Source organism: Oncorhynchus gorbuscha, linkage group LG03 (assembly GCF_021184085.1).
Source record: "Oncorhynchus gorbuscha isolate QuinsamMale2020 ecotype Even-year linkage group LG03, OgorEven_v1.0, whole genome shotgun sequence".
Taxonomy (NCBI): domain Eukaryota; kingdom Metazoa; phylum Chordata; class Actinopteri; order Salmoniformes; family Salmonidae; genus Oncorhynchus; species Oncorhynchus gorbuscha.
In genome coordinates this window covers 17,468,269-17,487,281 of record NC_060175.1, presented here as the reverse complement: position 1 = coordinate 17,487,281, position 19,013 = coordinate 17,468,269, and the positions used below count along the sequence as shown (strand labels likewise).

At 42.7% G+C, this 19,013-nt stretch overlaps 1 pseudogene; it reads right to left on the bottom strand.

Annotated features, from left to right (window-relative positions):
• Positions 1-10,520, bottom strand: part of LOC124027031 — a 61,887-nt pseudogene extending 51,367 nt beyond the window's left edge.
• Between the last annotated feature and the right edge of the window lie 8,493 nt (positions 10,521-19,013).

The following is a 19,013-nucleotide window of genomic DNA, read 5'->3' as shown; positions in this document are numbered from 1 at the left end:
TGGATCAGAGAATCACCAGCAGCAAGAGCGACATCATTGATGTATACAGAGAAAAAAGTTGGCCTGAGAATTTAACCCTGTGGCACCGCAATAGAGACTGCCAGAGGTCCGGACAACTGGCCCTCCGATTTGAAACACTGAACTCTGTCTGAGAAGTAGTTGGTGAACCAGGTGAGGCAGTCATTCGAGAAACCAAGGCTGTTGTGTCTGCTGATAAGAATGTGGTGATTGACAGAGTCGAAAGCCTTGGCCAGGTCGATGAATGGTGAAATACTCCCTGCACAGTATTGTCTCTTATCGATGGCGGTGATTATATCACTTAGGACCTTGAGAGTGGCTGAGGTGCACCCATGACCAGGTCGGAAACCAGATTGCATAGCGGAGAAGGTACGGTGGGATTTGAAATGGTCAGTGATCTGTTTGTTAACTTGGCTTTCGAAGACCTTAGAAAGGCAGTGTAGGATAGATATAGGTCTGTAGCAGTTTGGGTCTAGAATGTTTCCCCCTTTGAAGAGGGGGATAACCGCAGCAGCTTTCCAATCTTTGGGGATCTCAGACGACACAAACGAGAGGTTGAACAGGCTAGTACTTCTCAAATAGTGGGGCTCGCCCCTCTGGGGGGCCCCGGGGAACATGCATTTTTTTTGCTGCAGGGAGTAGTTTTTTTTGCACCGAACAAGAGCACACAGCACAGAGCAGGAGATGTGAAGTGCAGATAACAAACCCTTAAGAGACACCATGGAAAAATATTTAACAGAGATGAAAAGAAAGGCGGAGAGAGACGGAGATAATGAGACAAAAGTAAGTCTCCCGAATGCTAAGACGAGGAAATATGACGAAGCGTATGTAGCGCTTGGCTTCACTGTGACTACGGTGGAGGACGAGGAGATATGACGAAGCGTATGTAGCGCTTGGCTTCACTGTGACTACGGTGGAGGACGAGGAGATATGACGAAGCGTATGTAGCGCTTGGCTTCACTGTGACTACGGTGGAGGACGAGGAGATATGACGAAGCGTATGTAGCGCTTGGCTTCACTGTGACTACGGTGGAGGACGAGGAGATATGACGCTTGGCTTCACTGTGACTACGCGTATGTAGCGCTTGGCTTCACTGTGACTACGGTGGAGGACGAGGAGATATGATGAAGCGTATGTAGCACTTGGCTTCACTGTGACTACGGTGGAGGACGAGGAGATATGATGAAGCGTATGTAGCGCTTGGCTTCACTGTGATTACGGTGGGAGACGAGGAAATATGACGAAGCGTATGTAGCGCTTGGCTTCACTGTGACTAAGGTGGGAGACGAGGAAATATGATGAAGCGTATGTAGCGCTTGGCTTCACTGTGACTAAGGTGGGAGACGAGGAAATATGACGAAGCGTATGTAGCGCTTTGCTTCACTGTGACTACGGTGGGAGACAAGGAGATATGACGAAGCGTATGTAGCGCTTGGCTTCACTGTGACTACGGTGGGAGACGAGGAGATATGACGAAGAGTATGTAGCGCTTGGCTTCACTGTGACTACGGTGGGAGACGAGGAGATATGACGAAGCGTATGTAGCACTTGGCTTCACTGTGACTACTGGGGGATGAGGAAAGACCGGTATGTTTACTGTGTCTAAAATTGTTGGCAGCGGACAGCATGAAGCCAAATAAATTAAGGCGACACTTGGAGACATTACACCCCAATCACGCTGATAAGCCGCTTGAATTTTTTCAGCGAAAACGTGCCGAATATTGCCAACAATCCTCCCGCTTTGTGAATGCTACTTCAGTAAACCAGCGAGCACTGTTAGCATCATATAAGGTGGCGTACCAAATTGCTCAGTGCAAAAACCCATAGCAGAGGAGCTGATACTGCCTGCAGCATTAGACCTGGTCTCTGTCATGCTGGATGATGCAAGTGCTGCAAAAATAAAAGTACTTTCCTGAAAACAGTTCCCAATATAACTGGGTGAGAGATCCTTTCAATGCACCAGCTCCAACTAGTTTCAGCTCTGCAGAGGAGGACCAGTTCATTGAAATGACGCCTGACTCCACATTGAGACTGAGGTTCACATCACAGACACTGGGTGAATTCTGGCTGAATGTAGAGAGGCAGTATCCACTCTTCGGGCAGAGGGCCATGGGCATTCTTCTTCCTTTTGCAACATCTTATCTTTGTGAGACTGGCTTCTCTGCTGTTGCTGCACTGAAGACCAAGTACAGGTCCCAGCTAAACATTGAACTGTGCTCTGTAAAATGTGCTCATTGTAGCAATTAATCCTGACTTCCTCATTTAGATTTTTTTTAAATCAGCACAAATCGTTTTATTCATTTTTGTTTTATAGGTCAAAGTGTTTCATATATTGTGCTATTTTATTTTATTTTTCAGTATCAAATACAATGGATACAATGTTATGCAGAGGTGTACTTATACATTTTTTATAGACAAATTATACTATTTACAGTCGCGGCGGAGAGTTGGGGGGTGCGAAATGTTTACTTCTTCCTAGGGGGGGCTAGTAATAGGAGTTACAACAATTTCGGCAGATCATTTTAGAAAGAGAGGGTCCAGATTGTCTAGCCCGACTGATTTGTAGGGGTCCAGATTTTCCAGCTCTTTTAGAACATCAGCTATCTGGATTTGGGTGAAAGAGAAATGGAGGAGGCTTGGGCAAGTTGCTGTGGGGGGTGCAGGGCTGTTGATCGGGGTGGGGGTAGCCAAGTAGAAAGCATGGCTAGCCGTAGAATAATGCTTATTGAAATTCTCGATTATCATGGATTTATTGGTGGTGACAGTGTTTCCTAGCCTCAGTGCAGTGGGCAGCTGGAAGGAGGTGCTCTTATTCTCCATGGACTTTATAGTGTCCCAGAACTTTTGGGAGTTTGTGCTACAGGATGCAAATTTCGGTTTGAAAAAGCTAGCCTTTGCTTTCCTAACTGCCTTTGCATATTAGTTCCTAACGTACCTAAAAGGTTGTATATCGCGCGGGCTATGCGATGTTAATGCAGTACGCCACAGGATGTTTTTGTGCTGGTCAAGGGCAGTCAGGTCTGGAGTGAACCAAGGGCTATATCTGTTCCTGGTTCTACATTTTTTGAATGGGGCATGCTTATTTAAGATAGTGAGGAAAGCACTTTTAAAGAATAACCAGGCATCCTCTACTGACGGAATGAGGTCGATATTCATCCAAGATACCCGGACCAGGTCGATTAGAAAGGCCTGCTCGCTGAAGTGTTTTATGGAGCGTTTGACAGTGATGAGGGGTGGTCAGACACAGACACATTACGGACGCAGGCAATGAGGCAGTGATCAGTGAGATCCTGATTGAAGACAGCATAGTTGTATTTGGGGGGCAGCTTGGTTAGGATGCACAGCTGGGGCCAGGTGGTCTATAGCAAACGGCAACGGTGGGAGACTGGAAAGGTGGATTTTTAAAAGTAGAAGCTCAAATTTTTTGGGCACAGACCTGGATAGTAAGACAGAACTCTGCAGGCTATCTCTGTTGTAGATTGCAACTCCACCCCCTTTGGCAGTTCTATCTTGTCAGAAAGTGTCATAGTTAGGGAGGGAAATTTCAGGGTTTTTGGTGCTCTTCCTAAGCCAGGATTCAGACATGGCTAGGGCATCCGGGTTGGCAGAGTGTGCTAAAGCAGTGAATAAAACAAACTTAGGGAGGAGGCTTCTTATGTTAACATGCATGAAACCAAGGCTTTTACGGTTACAGAAGTCAACAAATGAGAGCGCCTGGGGAATGGGAGTGGAGCTGGGCACTGCAGGGCCTGGATTAACCTCTACATCACCAGAGGAACAGAGGAGGAGTATGATAAGGGTACGGCTAAAGGCTATAAGAACTGGTCGTCTAGTACGTTCGGAACAGAGAGTAAAAGGAACAGGTTTCTGGGCACGGTATAATAGATTCAAGGCATAATGTACAGACAAAGATATGGTAGGATGTGAATACAGTGGAGATAAACCTATGCATTGAGTGACGATGATAGAAATATTGTCTCTAGAAACATAATTTAAACCAGATGAGGTCACCGCATGTGTGGAAGGTGGAACTAAAGGGTTAGCTAAGGCGTATTGAGCAGGGCTAGAGGCTCTACAGTGAAACAAGGCAATAATTACTAACCAAAACAGCAATGGACAAGGCATATTGACATTAGAGAGAGGCATGTGTAGCCGAGTGATCATTGGGTCCAGTGAGTAGCTGGGTGAGCTGGAGACACGGTTATTCAGGTAGCTAGCAGGCCGGGGCTATCAGAAGGGCCTTAGAGGGATGTTGCGACGGAAGAAGTCAGTTGTATCCCTTTCGTGCGGTTACATCGGGCGATCAGTCGTGATGGATCAGCAGGGTTCCTTGTAGTAAAAGGGTCCAGGCCAATTATCAAAATAGGTATAGTAGCCCCCCCAAAAATGGCTGATGGACTACTTCAGCTAGCAGTCCGGAGTGCTCTAGACAGCTAGCGGGCCGCGGCTAGCAGGCTAGCAGATGGGCATTCAGGGGATGTCGTGACGGGGGAGCCAGTTGAAAAACCCCCTCGGGCGGATTACGTTGGTAGTCCAGTCGTGATGGATCGGTGGGGCAATAAAAGGGGTACAGGCCAATTGGAAAAATAGGTGTTGTAGCCCAAGGAGTGGCTGATGGACCTCTTCAGCTAGCCGGGAGATGGGCCTAGCATAGGCTAGCTTCAGCCTAATTGGTGCTTGCTTCGGGACAGAGAGTTTAGCCAGGAGAAGCCAATCGGATAGCAGCTAGCTAGCTGCGATGATCCAGGTGAAGAGGTCCAGAGCTTGCGGTAGGAATCCGGGGATATGGAGAATAAGGAGTCCTATACACTCTGGCTTGAATCGCGTTGTGCAGACTGGCAGGAGTTGTCTGGGCTGAATGCTAGCTGATGACCGCTAGCAGTGGCTAGCTGACTACTAGCTAGTAGCTAGTTAGCTGGCTAGCTTTCTGTTGGGGGTTCCGGTTCTGAAGTAGAGAAAATAGCAGATCCATACCACATTTGGTGAGGCGGGTTGCATGAGAGTATGTTGAAGTTGGGGTCAAGAAAAATATATTTTTAAGTAATATATGCGAAGAAAAAAATATAAAAATATATATACACGGGACACGACAAGACGAAGACAAAAGACGCCTGACTGCTACGCCATCTTGGATTTCAAAATGGGGAATGGGGAAACTCATCATTCTTTACACAAGGAAGAAACATCGATGAGCTGCTTTTCCACACATTCACACCAACTCATTCCACCAGGTTATTCAGCCAGGAACCTTACCTTCATTATCAAAATTGACAACACTGCAATCCGATTGGTCCTGGCTCCAGGGACACAAGTACACAGATCCACCTTCGATGATGTTCGTTTGGCTGGTGTTAGCTTTGGGAGCACCAATCAGAATACTGAAACTGTAGAATAAAAACAGAAGACAAAACACAGTATTAGTGCACGGTCGGCCAAAAATAGTGGGAGTACATGAAGCAATGAGTACTTTTGATCTATTCATCTTCGGTTGTTGTTTTTTAACTGATTTGAGCAATGATTTGGCCACATATACTTCCCTCCCTTCATGGATCCTTTAACATATAGGTGAGTGATCTTGTCTCACTCAAAAGGCATTTACAAAGTTTTTCATTTTAGGACAGCTAATCTAGGATCATGTCCCCGATACAAAAATATAGAAAACTATCAGCCAATATTGAATCTCCCATTCCTCTCAAAACATTTTGAAAAAGCTGTTGCGTAGCAACCTACTGCCTTCCTGAAGACAAACAATGTATACGAAACGCTTGAGTCTGGTTTTAGACCCCATCATAGCATTGAGACTGCACTCGTGAAAGTGGTAAATTGACTTTTAATGGCGTCAGACCAAGGCTCTGCATCTGTCCTCGTGCTCCTAGACCTTAGTGCTGCTTTTGATACCATCGATCACCACATTCTTTTGGAGAGATTGGAAACTCAAATTGGTCTACACGGACAAGTTCTGGCCTGGTTTAGATCTTATCTGTTGAAAATATATCCGTTTGTTTCTGTGAATGGTTTGTCCTCTGACAAATCAACTGTAAATGTCGGTGTTCTTCAAGGTTCCGTTTTAGGACCACTATTATTTTCACTATATACTGTATTTACCTCTTGGTGATGTCATTCGGAAATATAATGTTAACTTTCACTGCTATGCGGACAATATACAGCTGTACATTTCGATGAATCATGGTGAAGCCCCAAAATTGCCCTCCCTGGAAGCCTGTGTTTCAGACATAAGGAAGTGGATCACGTCAACATTCTGCTGCCTGCAACATCCTCCAGCATGACCGGTTTGGCGGTGGGTCAGACATGGTGTGGGGTGGCATTTCTTTGGTGTGGGGTGGCATTTCTTCCATGTGCTTGCCAGAGGTAGCCTGACTGCCATTAGGTACCGAGATGAGATCCTCAGACCCCTTGTGAGACCATATGCTGGTGCGGTTGGCCCTGGGTTCCTCCTAATGCAAGACAATGCTAGACCTCATGTGGCTGGAGTGTGTCAGCAGTTTCTGCAAGAGGAAGGCATTGATGCTATGGACTGGCCCGCCCGTTCCCCAGACCTGAATCCAATTGAGCACATCTGGGTCATCATGTCTCGCTCCATCCACCAACACCACGTTGCACCACAGACTGTCCAGGAGTTGGCGGATGCTTTAGTCCAGGTCTGGGAGGAGATCCCTCAGGAGACCATCCGCCACCTCATCAGGAGCATGCTCAGGCGTTGTAGGGAGGTCATACAGGCACGTGGAGGCCACACACACTACTGAGCATCATTTGACTTGTTTTAAGGACATTACATCAAAGTTGGATCAGCCTGTAGTGTGGTTTTCCACTTTAATTTTGAGTGTGACTCCAAATCCAGACCTCCATGTGTTGATAAATTTGATTTCCATTGATAACTTTTGTGTGATTTTGTTGTCAGCACATTCAACTATGTAAAGAAAAAAATATTTAATAAGAATATTTCATTCATTCAGATCTAGGATGTGTTATTTTAGTGTTCCCTTTATTTTTTTGAGCAGTGTATATATACTGTATATATAGTGGGACATTCTGGTCTGGTCTACCTCCAGTGGGCTCAAACATCTCTCCACAATCCTAAAGACGAAGTGCAGGCTACATGTCCTACATTTAATGAATTCAGATATTATTCCACCAAGGAGGCTAAGCACAGAACACATTTCAATGGAGTATTGGGCTATTAAGGGTCAAATGGCAACAATCTGTGGAAATGGAATAAATGACGAGAATGAGCACCACACTTTAACGTAGGGGAAACACTGCATTAACATTGCAGATCACATATTATTGCCAGACACCCTCTGTACCAAAACACTGGGGGTTCTGTGTTAACTAGGGTCAATGACTCACACCGTGGATGTCGCTGAGGCACATAAACAACTTTGGCATGCTGAAAAACAGCAAACTCTGGCAACCGCCTGTAAGGGACAACACAATCTAACTTGTGGCATGCAATGAATTTGAGGAGAGCCTTTTCGGGCAAGTGAGAAAAAAAGGCATGTCACTCTATTTGTCCCCCTGTGACATCAACCGTTTTCCACCAACTCCAACTTGACTAAAATGACCCAAAACATGTCAGGAGCAATCAACAGTCATATGATCAAGTTTGTGAAATCAAAACAATAAAAATAGATAACTATTCAAAGATTTAGTTTATTTCAGCACAAAGGCTACCGTTGTCCTGTCCTGACAAGCTTATAAAGCACCAGAGAAAAAGAGCTGACTCATACAATTGGACTGAATCAACATCTTGGTAATGACTCCACAACACACATCTGTCCCTCCCCCCAACGGAGTAAGACAAACAATTTCCTCGCTGCTGGTGTCAGAAAATGGGAACATTTATTAAGTCAATGGCATCAAAACAACTCTGCCTCTGAGGACAGTAGAAGGAAAGCTGTGACAGGAGAGTTGATATAGGCCTAGCCTCTAAAAATGTGTTTAAACATCGATCAGCTCAGCCCCGATGTCAATGGTGACCCTCAGATTTGAGTAAATGGGTCGTCTTTATTATCTATTAGCAAAATGAGCATTGTAACCTAACTCCTGACATTATAGGCCTAACGATTATGTCTAAGTTATATCTCTAGAGTTATCCCATTGTAAACTAGGCCTGCATGAGACTTTCCCTTCTACTGTAGGCTAATAGCACCCATGAATCCATAAATTTGAGAAAAGTGAATAGTGTAAAGTGTTGGTCCCATATCTCATGAGCTCAGAAAAGGATCCCAAACATTTTCCATATACACAAAAAGCTCATTTCTCTCCAAATTTGGGCAACAGGTGTAGCATATCAAGAAGCTGATTCAACAGCATGATCATTACACAGGTGTGCCTTGTGATGGGGTCAAGAAAATGTGCAGTGTTGTCACACACCACAATGCCACGGATATTTGAAGGATCGTTCAATTGGCATGCTGACTGCAGGAAAGTCCACCAGAGCTGTTGCCAAATAATTTAATGTTAATTTCTCTACCATAAGCCGCCTCCAATGTCGTTTTAGATAATTTGGCAGTACATCCAACCATCCTCACAACCGCAGACCACGTGTATGGCGAGTGGTTTGCTAATGTCAAGGTTGTAAACAGAGAGCCCCATGGTGGCGGTGCAGTTATGGTATGGGCAGGCATAAGCTATGGACAACGAACACAATAGCATTTTATCTATTGCAATTTGAATGCATAGAGATGCTGTGACGGGATCCTGAGGCCCATTGTCTTGCCATTCTTCCGCTGCCATCAACTCATGTTTCAGAGTGATAATGCATGGCTCCATGTCGCAAGGATCTGTACACAATTCCTCAAAACTGAAAATGGCCCAGTTCTTTCCATGGCCTGTATACTCACCAGACATGTCACCCATTGAGCAAGTTTAGAATGCTCTGGATCAATGTGCACAACAGCGTGTTCCAGTTCCCACCCATATCCAGCAACTTCACACAGCCATTGAAGAGGAGTGGGACAACATTCCACAGGCCACAATCAACAGCCTGATCAACTCTACGCCAAGGAGATGTGTTGCGCTGCTTGAGGCAAATAGTGGTCACACCAGATATTGACTGGTTTTCTGATCCACGCCCCTACCTTTTTTTAAGGTATCTGTGACCAACAGGTGCATATCTGTATTCCCAGTCATGTGAAATCCATAGATTAGGGCCTAATTAATAAATTTCAATTGACTGATTTCCTTATAACAACTGTAACTCAGTAAAATCTTTGAAATTGTTGCATTTCTATTTTTGTATATAATACAATTCCAGAAAGGGGCGGGGGGATATTCAAAGTCCATGGAATCCCTATTCATCCAATGGTTTACATTTTCACTTTATTTGATCCAAATCCGCAAAAATGCTGAATATGTCTGTCTGGAATATACCACAAAATAATCTAATGGAAAATAGCCTACTTAACATGATGATGTGGCCGATGACAATTTGCTTCTTGAAAGTCCGATATCTTGAAAACTTGACTGCTGACATGCAAAACATTTAGGAATGGACTAATAAAAACGATCCTTTTTTCGTGTGGAGCTTCCATTGAAGAAGATATCACCCCATGAGAGTAAACGGGTTGGCATTTATTGTCATGAATCTGAAACTCTGGAGGCAGCTCTGCAGATTAGTCACTAGCTGGCACAGCCACAAAGTCATAAAATCTGATTTTAAACCTAACCTTAACCGTAACCTTAACCACACTGGCAACCCTGATGTCTAACCCTAACCTTTAATTAACACCAAAAATCCAATTTTTGATTTTATTATTATTTTTTCGACATAGAACATTTCTACTTTGCAGCTGGCCTATCTAGCAGGAATCTCTCAGTTCTGCCCCCAGAGCAAGATTCATGACAATAAGCATCAACCTGCGCTTGTCCATTGCGGGTTCCCTGTTAACCGTTATTCAAATCGAAATAGTAGGCTAAGCCCCAGTGGTAGCATATAGGCCAATAACATGATACAATGTCGTGTAGACCATGGGTGAAATTAGACTACATTGAATGACAAGAATATAAAATAGTACGGAATAATTTAAATCACTTTTGAAGTGAAAGGAATTGTGTATATTGTGGTGACATTTTCCTAAAACACCACTGAGTGGTAAGATTAATGCGCACTCACCTAGATGCATTATTGTAGAAAAAATCCACGGAATAACCGAAAAAAGATCCCTTAGGTCCAGAGTAGACGATCCGGTTTTCTGTTTCTAAATTAAACGTTGCGCACACCTGGATAAAAACAACTGCAATTACAACGAACCGGGCGCAATAACCTGGATTTCGCAGGATTGAGTTGACTGCAATTGCTGAAAGTCGCCGTCCAGTGCCCATCTCTTTTGTGCGTCGAATCGCAAGAAAATAATTAACCTGCTATGAGGTGTGAAACGCCTGCCTGATATTTTGGTAATGCATATTCCAACATATAAATGAATTAATTGTGAATGGAATAGGATCCCGTTTCACTCTGCATCTCCCTCTCATACTAGCAGTGTAGGACTCATAAAGGGAGTTCATGGCAAACTTATTTTGGGGTGGAGCTTTGGATATAAAAAACTGGGGAGGTTTCTGCGCAATCCAAACCAGATTTGGTGTATGTGTGTGCTACTGAGATGTAGGCCTTTCAAAAATGGAGAAAAAAAGGCTAATTTTGTGTTGGTATACATTATATTTTCAGTTTTTGATTTATAGGCCCAGGTTACAGTGATTAAATCTTACTGAGCTTTCACTGCAATTACTCATTATTTTGTAATGTAACCTATTAAGTATATGGGATCTTATTTTACTCTGGCTAGTTTTGTGAACCTCAAAATATCTAGAGGATATTATTGGTGCCTGTTTTTACAGTCAAAAGTGGTAACACACACACCACCTCGGACCATCCCTGTGTTTCCTCTGCAGTACATGCCTTATAAATCATTGTTACAGAGATTACACACAAATAGAAGGATTTGAAAAGTTGTCTACATTGTCAGCAATAAAAATAGATATTTGAACAGTCAAATGGCTGTATGACCCAACTTTGTTATGTCTTAACCCGTGCTCTCGTGCATCCCCCTGTTATACTCACACCAGCATGACAGGCTCATGTCTGTGTTTAATCAGAACAAAGTGATAGGAGGCATGACACAGACACATGGCATGACACCCCCCCGCCCGCACACACACACACACACACACACACACACACACACACACACACACACACACACACACACACACACACACACACACACACACACACACACACACACACACACACACACACACACACACACACACACACACACACACACACACACACACACAGGAAACCACAGGGTTAGGGCTATTAAAAGAGCAACATACAAGCGTGTAACACCAGGTTTCAACATCTGTTCTGTTAGCTGAAGTCACTGTCTAGGTATTCACAGATCCTGACATGACTTGCCTGGAGATGCTTGGGGGAGAAGAAAAACACAACATTTGTTAACATTCTGCAGTACAAGTACATCTCCTATTTAGATACCTGTTAGTGAGGAGATTATTGCATAGATCAAGATGGAGGAAAGTTTGAAGTTTGTTTACTTTTGTTTGAGTCTAGAGACGAAGACATCTTCATGTACATTACCATTACACAATCATCATCCATTCACCATTACACTGCGGGACGGTTTCCCGAGCACAGTCCTAGACTAATATATAATAGAGAATCTCCGTTGAAAATGTTTTTTATTCCAGGACTAGGCTTAATCTGTGTCCAGGAAACCACCCATACATGTGTACTTAAATAATTATCCCTATTACTGCAGTCGAGGCAAACTTTTAAGATATATTTTAGAGTTGATGGTGGTGGCCTCCTCCACCCAGACTGGTAATAATATCACATCTTGAGTAAGGTTAACTGGTGAATTCCTTCTTTTGAGACCTTTGTGCAGAGAATTAAAAACACATTTAGTCTTAGATACCACCCAATATTGTGTTATATGTTTTGGAAAAACTAGTAGTTGTATCGCAACCACCATTACCTTGGAACAGCTGTCACAAGGGGATTTCTACTGAGGAAGACAACTCAGTCGCCTTCCTGGAAAGCAAGTGCAAAACTGGACCAGTATCTGTGCAAAATTGTGCTTTCAAGACAACTGGGAATTCAGAAAAAAATGCCTACCTCTATTGTATGTACCTTGCTTAGCTTTGGAAAAGCTGTGTTTACTTGATAGCTCAGCTGAAACAAACCCATTTAGACACTGATCAGCTTCCACACTAATTTGCATAGACTACTTAAATATCATTGAATAGTTGAAAGTAACTAACTTTTCTTACACAAGCTGTATGTTAAAGTAAATTCTCAGTGAGGTTGGGTCTATTATGTAGGCTAGGTACATTGACATCTGACCCTGCTGGTCATCTATAAATGTTTGAACATCTTGTCCATGTACTGTTACCTCACACATTTAGTCTTAGATACCACCCAATATTGTGTTATATGTTTTGGAAAAACTAGTAGTTGTATCGCAACCATTGTATCAAATGCATTATACATACATCAACAATCTGCTATCTAAACTGGTTATTTGGCTGTCCCCATAGGAACAAGTTTGGAAAACCCTTGTAAGTTCCAGGTAAAACTATTTTCACAGAGGGTTCTACCTGGAACCCAAAAGGGTTCTATCTGGAACCAAAACAAGTTCTTCTATGGGGACAGCCAAAGAACCCCTTTGGTACCCCTTTTTTAGTGTACAGAACTTAAAAAGCTCCTAATGTACTAATGACAACAGTCATGGAGGCTGCTTTCCTCTGATTTAGCATACAATACATCAGGCGATGGGCTGTATTAGTTTGCTGAATGATGTACAGATGACCTTGCATGTCTCTACCAAGAAGAGAGCTCTTTAATCACCACTTCATTATGTCAAGATTCCTATTTGACTCAGCCATGGCTCCTTGTCCATCCAACATTTCCTAATCTCCCACCCCTTCTAATGCGACTAGCCCCGACGCTCCTCCCTCTTCTTCCCCTGCCCCGCTACAAAGTTTCTCCCTGCAGACAGTCACTGAGTCAGAGGTGCTAAAGGAGCTCCTTAAAATTGACCCTTCTTTAAGGTTGCTACCCCTATCATCACCAAGCCTATCTCTGACATTTTAACCTGTCTGTCCTCTCTGGGGAGGTTCCCATTGCTTGGAAGGCAGCCACGGTTCATCCTTTATTTAAAGGGGAAGATCAAACTGATCCTAACTGTTATAGGCCTATTTTTGTCTTTTGCACTGTCTATCAAAAGTGTTGGAAAAACTTGTCAGTAATCAACTGACTGGCTTTCTTGATGTCTGGCTTTCTCTCTGGTATGCAATCTGGTTTACACTCAGGTTATGGATGTGTCACTGCAACCTTAAAGGTCCTCAATGATGTCACCATTGCCCTTGATTCTAAGCCATGTTGTGCTGCTATTTTTATTGACTTGTCTAAAGCTTTTGATACGGTAGACCATTCCATTCTTGTGGGCCGGCTATTGGAGTATTAGTGTCTCTGAGAGATCTTTGGCCTGGTTTGCTAACTACCTCGCTCAAGAGTTTTATTTATTTTTATTTTACCTTTATTTAACTAGGCAAGTAAGTTAATACGGATAGACGTTCCTTTCGACAACATCTGGTGAAATTGCAGAGCGCGAAATTCAAATTAAATTATTAAAAATATTTAACTTTCATAAAATTACAAGTGCAATACACCAAATTAAATCTTAACTTCTTGTTAATCCAGCCACTGTGGCTGGATTAACAAGGCTTTATGGCGAAAGAAACCATGCGATTATCTGAGGACAGCACCCCACCATACAAACACATGAAAATCATATTTCAACCAAGCAGGTGCAACACGAAAGTCAGAAATAACTATATAATTCATGCCTTACCTTTGAATATCTTCTTCTGTTGGCACTCCAATATGTCCCAGAGACATCACAAATTATCCTTTTGTTCGATAAACTACTTTTTTATATCCCCAAAATGTCAATTTATTTGGCGCGTTTGCTTCAGAAAAACACCAGTTCCAACTTGCCCAACATGACTACAAATGATCTAATAAGTTAACTGTAAACTTGTTCCAAACATTTCAAACAACTTTCCTAATCCATCCTTAGGTATCCTAAAACGTAAATAATCGATCAAATTTAAGACGGAATATACTGTGTTCAATAGCGGATAAAATCAACGTGGAGCTCGTGACCTGATGCGCGCACCAAACAAAAGAGTACACTTGGCTTGACACTCATTCTGAACAGCTGTACATCTTCATTTCTCAAAGGATAAACATCAACCAATTTCTAAAGACTGTTGACATCTAGTGGAAGCCATAGGAACTGCAACCAGGTGCCTCATAAATCTAGATTTCCATAGGAATCCAATAGAAAACACAGTCATCTCAAATTTTTTATGGATGGTTTGTCCTAGGGGTTTAGCCTGCCAAATATGTTCTGTTATACTCACAGACATCATGTTAACAGTTTTAGAAACGTTAGAGTGTTTCTATCCAAATCTACCAATTATATGCATATCCTAGCTTCTGGGCCTGAGAAGCAGGCAGTTTACTTTGGGCACGCTTTTCATCCGGATGTTAAAATACTGCCCCCTATCCCAAAGAGAGCAAATTCTTATTAAAATGACAGCCTAGGAACAGTGGGTTAACTGCCTTGTTAAGGGGCAGAATGACAAATTTTGACCTTGCAACCTTTCGGTTACTAGTCCAACGCTCTAACCACTAGGCTAACTGCCGCCCCAGAGTGCAGTGTATAAAGTTAGAACATCAGCTGTCTCAGCCACTGCCTGTCACCAAGGGAGTACCCCAAGCCTCAATCCTAGGCCCCACGCTCTTCTCAATTTACTTCAACAACATAGCTCAGGCAGTAGGAAGCTCTCTCATCCATTTATTTGCAGATAATACAGTCTTATACTCAGCTGGCCCCTCCACGGATTTTGTGTTAAACGCACTACAACAAAGCTTTCCTAGCATCCAACAAGCTTTCTCTGCCCTTAACCTTGTACTGAACACCTCCAAAACAAAGGTCATGTGGTTTGTAAGAAGAATGCCCCTCTCCCCACAGGTGTGATTACTACTTCTGTGGGTTTAGAGCTTGAGGTAGTCACCTCATACAAGTACTTAGGAGCATGGCTAGATGGTACACTGTCCTTCTCTCAGCACATATCAAAGCTGCAGGCTAAAGTTAAATCTAGACTTGGTTTCCTCTATCGTAATCGCTCCTCTTTCACCCCAGCTGCCAAACTAACCCTGATTCAGATGACCATCCTACCCATGCTAAACTACAGAGACATTCTTTTTAGATGGGCAGGTTAGGGTGCTCTCGAGCGGCTAGATGTTCTTTACCATTCGGCCATCAGATTTGCCACCAATTTGTCTCTACCTTATAGGACACATCACTGCACTCTATACTCCTATGTAAACTGATCATCTCTGTATACCCGTCACAAGACCTCCTGGTTGATGCTTATTTATAAAACCCTCTTAGGCCTCACTCCCCCTATCTGAGATATCTATTGCAGCCCTCATCCTCCACATACAACACCCGTTCTGCCAGTCACATTCTGTTAAAGGTCCCCAAAGCACACACATCCCTGGGTCGCGAGCTGCAAGAAACACTCAAACTGAACAGTTTTCTCTGTGTCTTCATTCAAAGAATCAATCATGGACACACTTACTGAAAGTTGTGACTGGTTTGCGTGATGTATTGTTGTCTCTACCTTCTTGTCAATGTTCTGTTGTCTGTGCCCAATAATGTTTGTACCATGTTTTGTGCTGCTACCATGTTGTGTTGCTACCATGCTGTTGTCATGTTTTGTTGCTACCAAACAATCAAATGTATTTATAAAGCCCTTTTTTATATAAGCCGATGTTACAAAGTGCTTATGCAGAAACCCAGCCTAAAACCCCAAACAGCAAGCAATGCAGATGTAGAAGCACGATGGCTAGGAAAAACTCCCTAGAAAGGCAGGAACCTAGGAAGAAACCTAGAGAGGAACCAGGCTCTGAGGGGTGGCCAGTCCTCTTCTGGCTGTGCCGGTCGAAGGTTACAACAGTACATGGACAAGATGTTCAAACGTTCATAGATTACCAACAGGGTCAAATAATAATAAATCACAGTGGTTGTAGAGAGTGCCACTAGTCAGCACCTCAGGAGTAAATGTCAGTTGGCTTTTCATATCCAATCATTCAGAGTTAGAGATAGCAGGTGCGGTAGAGAGAGAGTCGAAAACAGCAGGTCCGGGACAAGGTAGCACATCCGGTAAACAGATCAGGGTTCCATAGCCGCAGGCAGAACAGTTGAAACTGGAGCAGCAGCACAACCAGGTGGACTGGGGACAGCAAGGAGTCATCAGACCAGGTAGTCCTGAGGCATGGTCCTAGAACTCAGGTCCTCTGAGAGAAAAGAGAGAACGAGAGAGAGAGGGGGCTGTGTTATGTGTTGCTACCTTGCTATGTTGTTGTCTTATAGGTCTCTCTTTGTGTAGTGTTGTGTTGTCTCTCTTGCCGTGATGTGTGTTTTGTCCTATATTCTTTTTTTTAAATATAAAAATGGCTTTGTATAAATTGGGCAATAATATTGTTAGAGACTTTCATAAATGTAGTAAAGTGTTCTTTTAGACTGAATTCTTAAATTAACATAGCATTTTCATTTGACAAATTTCCCATTTTGAGATTTCAAATATTGTACTCTATATTTTTCATTAATTAAAAGCATGTACGTTTTCATGTTTGATTTTGGTTGAGCTTAGTTTTTTTTAGGGTTGATGTAAATTACATTCTGATACAGTCAGTTTGGTAGATCAGGCACCTAAACTGTTCTTATAAATTGGGTGGTTCGAGCCCTGAATGCTGATTGGCTGAAAGCTGTGGTATATCAGACCATATACCACGGGTATGACAAAACATTTGTTTTTACTGCTCTAATTACGTTGATAACCAGTTTATAATGGCAATAAGGCACCTCTGGGTTTTGTGGTCTGCGTTGCTTCTTGACTAAGAACAGCCTTTAGCCGTAGTATATTGGCCCTATACCACACCACCTCATGTCTTATTGCTTAATTCTACAATGGAAAAATATCTATATTTATGCAGTGTCCACTATAACCATCACGAAGCAATATCAATAAAATAATACTTCGACAGCAAATAACTTCATAACTACTGCCACTGTCCTTTTGAAGGCTGCTGTTGCAGGATCCAATTTAATCCTTTAGTAACCAACACCATTCTAAGTCTCCCAACCAATGTCTATGTCTTCTGGCTGATAGTGACCAGAGGGGAAGGCTTGGTGGCCTCAGACTTCTTTACTCTCAACCAGTCTATGTCTGAAATACTGTATTCTACCAGTTTGTCAGCCAATGGAAAACCTGCTCAACAGTGAAAGGAGCAGATTTTACTTGAACAAAATGTTTCCTGTTTTTCCCTTATGAAAGAGGAACTGCTGCATAGATGTAGCAACATAGATTACCTCGTTGCTCTTTAACTGAAGGAAATGTGCTTAAACCATAGGGCGGAATTTGCGAGGAAATTGATAAGGCGCCTGTAGCTGTTATCAACATGTACTCTGGCCTCAAATGGCTTCCTGCAGTTTAGACTGACTAATTTATTGATGGTTGTTGTAGGCTACCTAAGCTAGCAATACGAGACTGAAATGTTACCATTGGGGAAGAGATTGGATTCTGGTAAAGCTGGTGTTGCCTACTCCTGTTGTCTCCTTCAACACAGCACTCCAACTGTGTCAAACCAGATTTCAAATAACTTCTGTAATTTATAATGTCATTACCACGTCACAAAAAAAACTGATGAACAAAATGTTTTCCACCATTACCTTGGAACAGCTGTCACAAGGGGATTTCTACTGAGGAAGACAACTCAGTCGCCTTCCTGGAAAGCAAGTGCAAAACTGAACCAGTATCTGTGCAAAATTGTGCTTTCAAGACAACTGGGAATTCAGAAAAAAATGCCTACCTCTATTGTATGTACCCTGCTTAGCTTTGGAAAAGCTGTGTTTACTTGATAGCTCAGCTGAAACAAACCCATTTAGACACTGATCAGCTTCCACACTAATTTGCGTAGACTACTTAAATATCATTGAATAGTTGAAAGTAACTAACTTTTCTTACATAAGCTGTATGTTAAAGTAAATTCTCAGTGAGGTTGGGTCTATTATGTAGGCTAGGTACATTGACATCTGACCCTGCTGGTCATCTATAAATGTTTGAACATCTTGTCCATGTACTGTTACCTCCACCCGGCACAGCCAGAAGAAGACTGGCCACCTCTCAGAGCCTGGTTCCTCTCTAGGTTTTGGCCTTTCTATGGAGTTTTTCCTAGCCACCGTGCTTCTACATCTGCATTGCTTGCTGTTTGGGCTTTTAGGCTGGGTTTCTGCATAAGCACTTTGTGACATCTGCTGATGTAAAAAGGGCTTTATAAATACATTTGATTGATTGACTAATTTACCCTACAAAAGGACACCATTTCAATGTGTAGCTAGGTATACAATCATTCATCCAAGGTTGATTGGATCTTTGGAAGTTTAGAAGTAGTCACCATTAGCCCTGTAAATAAACATTACCGTTGGATAGAAGTTATTCATAAAATACAGTATATACACCGATAATACCAAACATTAGGAACACCTTCCTAATATTGTGTTGAACCAACCCTTTTGCCCTCAGAACAGCCTCAACTCGTCAGGGCACAGACTCTACAAGGTGTCGAAAGCGTTCCACAGGGATGCTGGCCCATGTTGACTCCAATGCATCTACCCTTTGTCAAGTTGGCTGGATGTCCTTTGGGTGGTGGACCATTCTTGATACACACGGGAAACTGTTTATTATGCTGAAATAAGATTGATGTAACAAACTTTTAGCCAGTTTAAGTCAATATATTTAAGTTGAAGTGTTACCCTAATACATTTACAAAGCTGGTTGAACTTAGATTAACCAGTACAGTTGGACTTTTTTCAAA